We start from the raw sequence: 9663 nt of genomic DNA, 5'->3' as shown, positions 1-9663 counted from the left end.
CCCCTATTGACAGGGACATACTGTTTAAGTCTCATCAATCTGCAAATATTACTCTGTATTGTTGCAACAGGATCTTAGTCTTGTACTGTGCAGCATACCAATTATTTCAATCTTTGTGGTATAATAACTAGGTACTTTAACTCATATAGCTTTCCCCATCAGGGGTATATTACTCACACCAGAATAGGTCTGCTTATATATATTATATACCTCTTATCGTTGCCAATTTTGAAGTGATATAATATCTTATCGACACTACCAATGTGCATGGTACAGTACATCTAGCAGCTTGTTATATGCTGCCGGTACCGGGTTACAATACCCAATACAGCTTACTCTTCCAGTTTGCAATTTGTGTACTTATGTGTATGTCCATTTTATTCTTTGGGGGTTATAAAACCATTACCTGCCTAAAGTTATAATTTTCATACGTGTCAGACCGTCGGAGGTCGGTCATTGGGCTCAGCCCCACCTGAATTGTGTATACCTCCGAATGACAGCTTAACCTTTGCATTACTCTGTCGCAGATAATAATCTCACATCTTCCTAATCTGTGTTCACCAATTTTTCGTGGACTCTCATTCACGATTCTCGGGATAGAATACCACACCAGTGGAATCTTCTATACCGGGTCTAACGTGGAAAGCAGATCCACATATTTTCACGTACTGATCTTATCTGCAATTTCCTTTCCTATTATTCTTTTTTTCATTTTCAATTCCCTACATAGGTGCACTCTCATTGGTGTACACATAAATCCCTACGACCATACCACGCTGTCAGTGCCCGATCTCGTCCGATCTTGGAAGCCAAACAGCGTTGGGCCAGGTTAGTATCAGGAGAGGTGACTGCCTGTGAATACCTGGTGTGGTAGGTCAGGAATTAATTTCCGCTCTTATGTGACCAACACACACCAACAGCAGTATCACCACATTTTTTCTATTTTTTCTATTTTTTCTCTTTATTTTCTCTTTGCTCTAATACTTTCAATATCAACTGACCATTACCTTTTGCATATAAATCCCTGCCCACAAATAGGGCCAGGGCATGCTATTAACACTTAGGTGCATAATTCCTTGAGTGGTGACTACTGATTACCATTCTAGCCAGTCTTAGCCTAAATTGTATTGAAACTGTGTTGTGACTTAAAAACCCCCGGTTCCATTAATACAGTATTACTGTACTGGTCAGGGGAAATGGGGGTATGACTACTCCATGTCTACAACCCTTTCCATACTCTTACGATTTAAGAGACCAGGACATTTTTTAATTCCCCAAGAATCGCCGTTGATTCTCAGGATCTGTGGGAAGTTTATCTTGTTTTAACCCTATCAATAAAAGTTATATATTAATATTATTCTCTGTAATACTTCTAAAACATTTATAAAAAAATTTTTTTCTATTTGTTTTTCATTTAAGAGTGCGCCCACACAAGAGCCTTCTGTCCTCTCCCATTGCATAAGTATATATGGCAGTACCCTTGTACTTATACAGCAGTACTCCTGGACTTATATGGAAGCACCACTGGAATGGACTTATGCGACAGTACCCCTGGACTTACATGTCAGTACCACTGGACTTATAAGTCAACAGTACTCTTTTCTGGACTTGCACAGCAGTAACCCTGGACTTATATGGCAGAACCACTGGACTTATACAGCATCACCACTGGACTTATACGGCAGTATTCCTGTACTTATACAGCAGCACCACTAGACTGGACTTATATGGCAGTACTCCCGGACTTATACGGCAGTTCCCCTGGACTTACACAGCAGTACCTCTGGACTTTTATGGCAGTACCCCTGGACTTATACGGCAGCACCACTGAACTTGACTTATACGGCAGCACCACTAGACATATATGGCAGCACCACTGGACTTATATGGCAGCACCACTGGACTGATCTTATACAGCAGCACCCCTGGATTATACGGCAGTGCCACTGGACTTAGTTGGCAGCACCACTGAACTGGACTTATAGGACAGTACCCCGGTACTTATACAACAGTACCCCTGGACTTAAACAGCAGCACCACTGGACTGGGTTTATATGGCAGTACCCTTGTACTTATACAGCAGTACCCCTGGACTTATATGGAAGCACCACTGGAATGGACTTATGCAGCAGTACCCCTGGACTTATATGACATTACCGCTGGACTTATATGTCAGCACTACTGTATTCTAGGACTTATACAGCAGTAACCCTGGACTTATATGGCAGCACCACTTTACTGGACTTATATGGCAGTACCCCTGGACTTTTATGGCAGCACCACTGGACTTTACCAGCAGTTCCACTGGACTGGACTTGTACTGCAGTACTTCTGGACTTATATGGCAGTACCACTGGACTTATGTGGCAGCACCACTGGACTTATATGGCAGCACCACTGGACTGGACTTATATGGCAGTACCCCAGGACTTATGCGGCAGCACCACTGGACTTATATGGTAGCACCACTGGACTGGACTTATACGACAGTACCACTGTACTGGACTTATACGGCAGCATCACTGGACTCGTGGCAGCACAGGACACCCCCACTGTAACTGGACTTGTGCAGCAGAAGACCCACCACTGTACTGTATTTATGCAGCAGCACCACTGGACTTATGGCAGCACAGGACACCACCAATGTACTGATGCAGCACAAAACAACACCACTTCACTGGACTTTTACAGCAGCACTGGACTTATGGCAGCACAAGACCAACCACTGGACTGATGAAGCAGAGGACAGCATTGGAATGACACAAAAGAGCAGGTCACCACCCCACCTCCCCATGCGCCACACCACTTTCCTGCACAGACACTGAGGAGACACGTCTTCTCGCTATACTCTCAAGGACTGGAGTGAAAATGGCGGTGATGCACAGCTCCTTATATGGAATAAAAAACCATGTGAGAATTCAACAACGGGATGATGACGTTTTGCCTTATTCTAATGGTTGAGTCTGGTGGGAAAACCTGAAGTGGACTCAGATCTGGGCTCGGGACGTGATGTTTGAGGGGGGGGGGGTTCGGATCTCAGGGAACTAAATCCGCTCATCTCTAATTTTAATGTGCTTTACAGAGACTTAAATGGTGAATTGTTAGAATGTTTTACACAATGGCCCAGATTTCTCACCAAACAGGAAATCTTTGAAGTCATAATAAAGTCTCTAATCTCCAATTTGGTATGTATACTCTAGTTATCAAAGTATAGAAAAATGAGATGATCCCTAGGCACTGTACAACAAAGCAGCAGTTTGAAAGCATTTCAAACAGGGAAGAATCCTTAGTTTTACATATTAAGATCAATATCTGCAGAATAATTTTAAATTAGGATTATATTATAACAATGCATCAAATTGCTTCAAAGATGAATATATTTATATTATAGTATTTTTTTAAATGTATTCAGTGAAATATTTTGTACATGTAACTAAAATAAAATTGATCATGCTTGTGTTTTTCTAAGGTTGACAGGGAAAGGATGGATGAATGGGGAGCATTATCATCTTTCTCAAATTCTACATCCTGTTTATGCGGAATAAGGTGGTAAGAATGGATTCCCCAAACAAATTAGTAAGTGAAATTAAATGAACAAATGAATAAACTTAGGCTCATATAAAGAACGTAGCATACTATATCTGCAACTGTTATCTAACCATTGTGATACATATATATGATATATTAAATGTATGTTACCTGTTTAGCTTACATACATCCTATATTAAATATAAGTAGTATCTGTCCATGCACAGGGCAATTGATGGATGGAAGTTTGTTGGAATCATGTAGAAAGAATAATATTAACAGATAAAAAAATAAGAAAAATATAAATATGAAAAATATAATTGTTTTGGCACAGAACACAATAGTGGACAAGTTATGAGACTGAAGGATATTATTATTATTATTATTATTATTATTATTATTATTATTATTATTATTTTACAAAGGTGTAAAATGTCCATAGAGTAAAATCCCATTTTGTGTTACAGCATTGTTAATGCGTGAAAACAAATTATTCTTATTATACTTATTCTTATTCTTATTAATAATAATAATAATAATAATAATAATAATAATAATAATAATAATAATAATCTTAGCCTTTAATTTTAATACGTAACAATGTTCCACAGTGCTGGACAGTAGGGAAAGACAGGACTTACATAAAACAATATAGACAAAATATATTTAGGCATGTGAACAAAGGGTAGAAAGCCCACTCATGAGTGCTCCTACATTCTAGTAGGAAGAGGGCACAGCTGCAATAAGAAGAGTCAGTATTGTTCAGAATGGTGATTGGGGGAGGAAGGTATTAATAATCGTATTGTGAATACGATACATGCCGCTTCTCGCATCTTGCCACTGTCCAATTTGTTGCAATCATGCAGGGAGAATATGGTTAACAGGTAGAAAATAGAAAAATATAAACATGAAAAATAGATTTGCTTTTGCACAGAACACAATAGTGAACAATTTACTGAAGACTGAAGGACATTATTGTTATTATTATTTATTATTTTACAATGGTGTAAATAAAATAGCCAAAGAGTAAAGACCCTTCTGTGTAACAGCAATGTTAATGTGAGAAAACTATTATTGTTATTATTATTATTATTATTATTATTATTAATAATAATAATAATAATAATAATAATACTTGATATGTAAGATGCCACAGTGTTCCACAATGCTGGGCAGTAAGGAAAAACAGTACTAACATAAAACAGGGCAGCCAAAATACTTGTATGAGATATGTAGGCATGAGAACAAACTTATGAGTAGAGGTGTGCGCCGATCACCCTTGATTTGGCTGTCGGATCTGTTTATCCTTCGTGTTTTGGATTTGTATTTGTATTTGCCAAAACTGCCCTTACGTGTTTTGGTTTTGGATCTGTATTTTCTTTTTAAAAAAATCATCAAAACAGCTAAAATCACAGAATGTGTGACTGTTTTTGTTCCTACAGTATTATTAACATCAATAACATTCATTTCCAGTTATTTCCATTCAAGTTTGACCACCTCACAGCATACAATATTATTTTCATCCAGTTTAGGCCAAAAGGTTGCACCGAGGTAGCTGGATGGCTATGTAAAGTGACAGCAGTGGTTGGCACAAACACGTGGCAATTCAACTTCCAACATAGCACATCTAGGAAACAGGGTAGCATTGCAGTGGCAGACAGGGCGCCAGTTTAATAAACTATAAAACTGTTTGTTTTCTACACAAGAAGACAGTCAGCAGTGTTCCAAACAACGCATAATGCAAAGAAAAGTTGTGCAAGATGGAATTGTCCTTGGGCCCTCCCATCGATCCTTATGTTGTATATAACAGGACATGCACAATTTAACAAACCAATCAGTTCAGCGTTAGGTACTGCCACTTATGGATGAAATGATTGGTTTGTTTAGGCTCCCACAAAACAAGCTGCCAGTGGGCAAAGGACATTCCAGGCAATGGTCTTTACGTACACAAACTGGATCTACATAGACAAGATGTCATCATCGTCCTCATCATCCTAATTCCTTACCCTCATCAGTGTGTAACATCATCATTTTCACACAATATTAAATCGTCACCACTGGAATCCACCATTACAGGTGCCTCTATATTTTTTTATTTACAGTAATTGCCAGTAAAAGTCTTCCTTGTGGAATTTGTAATTCCTTTTGATGAACATAATCTTTTTCACATTTTGGCCACTGAAAACTCTTTCTGAGTACACACTAGAGGGTGGGCAATTTAAGACAAGCAAAACCAATTTGTGCAATTGCCTCCAAATTGCCTTTTTTCCTGTCCGTAGTGAAATGGACTGTCCGATATCCTTATTTGGATACTATCACTAAAATAATCATCAATCATGAATATTAAACTGTGGTACGACCTGCAACTTCACAGTAATTTTATGAACCATTACACTGTGGTACGGCCTGCAGCATCACAATACTTGTATGAAATTGGGGTACGACTTACAGCATCACAATACATGCATGAATATTACACTGAGGTCTGACCTGAAGCATCATGATATGTGTATGAACATTAAGCTGCAGTATATAAAAATATACCCTGCGGTACGGCCTCAGCATCATAATACTTGTATGAATATTACGCTCCGGTACAACCTACAGCATCACAATACTAGTATGAAATTGGGGTACGGCCTACAGCGTTACAATACATGTATGAATATTAAGATGTGGTATGACCTGCAGCGTCACAGTACTTGTATGCAAATTACACTGCGGTATGGCCAGCAATGCTACAATACTTGTATGAAATTGGGGCATGACCTACAGTGTCACAATACGTGTATGAATATTAAGCAGCGGTATGACCTGCTGCATCACAGTACTTACACTGCAATATGACCTACAGCGTCACAATACTTGTATGAAATTGGGGTACGACCTACAGCATTACAATACATGTATGAATATTAAGCTGTGGTATGGCCTGCAGCGTCACAGTACTTGTATGCAAATTACACTGTGGTATGGCCAGCAACGCCACAATACTTGCATGAAAGTGGGGTATGACCTACAGTGTCATAATACTTGTATGAATATTAAGCTGCGGTACGACCTGCTGCATCACAGTACTTACAATGTGGTATAACCTACAGCATCTCAATAATTGTTGAATATTACACTGCAGTATAGCCTAAATGTCACAATACTTGTATGAAATTTGGGTACAACCTACAGCATCACAATATGTGTATAAATATTAGAGATGGGCGGGTTTGGGGGGTCATTCCGACCCATTCGCAAGCAGCGGTTTATCGCTGCGGTGTGAATGGGTGTGGAATGCGCATGTGCGGCAGGTGCAATGCGTTTGCGCGACGTTGCCCAGCGACAGGGGTTGCCGGGTTACGTGGCGACATACAAAGGAAGCGGTCACAGAGTTGACCGCTAAGAAGATTGACAGGGAGGAGGCGTGGCTGGGCGTTCCGGAGCCTTTGGAGACGTTTTTGGGGAGTGGTGAGTATAACGCAGGTGTGTCCATCAGAACGGAGGGCGGAGGAGTGACGTCAAAGCCGAGCCCATCATCGCTGGATCCATCGCACAGGGTAAGTAGGGATAGGGCTGGTCTTGCTCTGCTTGAAATTTTTTTAGCTTAGCAGGGCTGCACAAGCGATCACAGCCCTGGTAAGCTAAAATACACTCCCCCATAGGCGTGGGCTAGTTGATCGCAGCAGCAGCAAAAAGTTGCTGGCTGTGATCAACTCGGAATGACCACCTTGGTTCCCAGAGAACCTAACCCCCCCCAAGCGTCATGCTCCAAGCTGGGATTCGGGTCCAGCTCAGGACTTCCTGCCAGACTCGGAAACCAGAATGAAGCAAAACGTCATCATCTCGCTGTCGGAATCTCGTGGGTTTTGGATTTCATTTTAACAGTCGCGCATCTCTGACATTTTCACTCCAGACTTGGAGAGTGAGGGAGACAGATCTCTTTCTCTCTGTGGGTGGTGGCGTTGGGTAGTGTCAGTGTGTGCACTGTAGGGGTGCTGCTCCTGTCACTGTGGTGTACCTGTGCTGTAAGGGGAGCTGTCCTGGTTATCACTGGTGTTTCATGTGCTGTTAGGGGTGCTGCAGATGTACATGGGTGTTGCTGCCCTGGCTATCACTGTGTTGTACTCCTGTATGCTGTAAAAAAAATCAGGGGTGCTGTTGTTAAAATAAAAGCACACTGGTCCTGTATGCTGTGAAAATACAGGGGTGCCTGGCCAGTCTTGTATGTGTAAAAATCCAGCGGTGCTGTGTTGTTAAAATAAAAGCACACTGGTTCTGTATGCTGTAAAATACAGGGGTACTGCTGTGAAAATAATAATACACTGGTCATGTATGCTGTAAAAATTCAGGGGTGCTGTTGTTAAAATAAAAGCACACTGGTCCTTTATGCTGTGAAAATAAATACAGGGGTGCTGGCCCAGTCTTGTATGTTGTCAAAATTCAGGGGTGCTGCTGTTGTTAAAATAAAAGCACACTGGTCCTGTATGCTATAAGAATACAGGGGTGCTGTTCAAATAAAAGGTTCTGTGTGCTGTAATCAGAAAGGGGTGTTGTCCTGTGAAATGGAGAACAACAATTTGGAGGAAAAAATAGTGTAAGATCAGGAACCACTTCCAGTTCCTAGTACTAGTGCTGAATCTGCTGCTGTCACCAGTCATGACATTAATGATGCAATTCCATCAACGTCGTCTGCTAAGGCCGATGCCCAATGTCATAGAGGGCATGTAAAATCCAAGAAGCAAAAATTAATAATCAGAAAAAAATAAATTATCTGCCGAGAAATGTAAAAATAAGATCTTAATTACCTACAGGTAAATCCTTTTCTCGTAGTCCGTTGAGGATGCTGGGGTCCATATTAGTACCATGGGGTATAGACGGGTCTACTAGGAGCCACTGGCACTTTAAGAGTTTGAGAATGTGGGCTGGCTCCTCCCTCTATGCCCCTCCTACCAGACTCAGTCTAGAAACTGTGCCCGAGAAGACATCTTCGAGAGAAGGATTTTACACAGATAGTGGAAAGATTCACACCAGTTCACACAACAAGGCAAACCAAGCTAACTAGCTTGAAACTCAGCAATAGCTGAAACATTACTAAACCAAGTAACAAGGCAGTACGTAACCAAGAACAAAGTCGTACTGAACCATATAACCACTGCAGGATAACAAAGCGATGGGCGGGCGCCCAGCATCCTCTACGGACTACGAGAAAAGGATTTACCGGTAGGTAATTAAAATCCTATTTTCTCTTACGTCCTAGAGGATGCTGTGGTCCATATTAGTACCATGGGGATGTACCAAAGCTCCCAGAATGGGAGGGAGAGCGCGGAGGTTCCTGCAGAATGGATTGACCAAACTTTAGGTCCTCAGCGGCCAAACTATCAAACTTGTAGAACTTAGCAAATGAGTTCGACCCAGACCAAGTAGGCACTCGGCAAAGTTGTAAAGCCGAGACACCCTGGGCAGCTGCCCAGGAAGAACCCACCTTATGAGTAGAGTGGGCCTTAACAGATCTTGGACACAGCAAACGTGCCATAGAATAAGCATACTGGCTAGTGAACCTGATCAGCGAGAGATAGTCTGCTTAGAAGCAGGACACCCAATTTTCTTGGGATCATACAGGACAAATAGAGAGTCCGATTTTCTGTGATGAGCAGTCCTCTTCACATAGATCTTCAGAGCCCTTACGACATCCAAGGACTTTGAAGTAATTGGGGAGTCAGTAGCAACTGGCACAACAATAGGTTGGTTGATATGAAAAGCCGACACAACCTTCGGAAGAGACTGTTGATGGGTCCGGAGCACAGCTCTATCTTCATGAAAGATCAAGTAAGGGCTTTTACAAGACAAAGCCCCAAACTCCGACACATGTCTAGCCGAAGCTAATGCCAACAAAGTGACAGCCTTACATGTGAGAAAGTTGACCTCAACCTGCTGTAGAGGCTCGAACCAATCTGATTGGAGGAACTGTAGCACCACATTAAGATCCCAGGGTGCCGTAGGCGGCACAAAGGGAGGCTGGATGTGCAGAACCCCTTTCAAGAAAGTCTGAACCTCAGGGAGGGAAGACAGTTGTTTCTGGAAGAAAATGTATAGGGCCGAAATCTGAACCTTTATGGATCCCAACCTCAGGCCTATATCCACAAC

General features: G+C 41.5%; 1 pseudogene; it reads left to right on the top strand.

Moving 5' to 3' along the window:
- Positions 1-758: 758 nt before the first annotated feature.
- LOC134946647 (5S ribosomal RNA) lies at positions 759-877 on the top strand (annotated as a pseudogene).
- Positions 878-9663: the final 8786 nt, after the last annotated feature.

Source organism: Pseudophryne corroboree, chromosome 7, assembly GCF_028390025.1.
Source record: "Pseudophryne corroboree isolate aPseCor3 chromosome 7, aPseCor3.hap2, whole genome shotgun sequence".
In the NCBI taxonomy this organism is placed as follows: Eukaryota; Metazoa; Chordata; class Amphibia; order Anura; family Myobatrachidae; genus Pseudophryne; species Pseudophryne corroboree.
The sequence above is the reverse complement of the archived record's forward strand: the minus strand, read 5'-3'. Positions and strand labels throughout refer to the sequence as shown.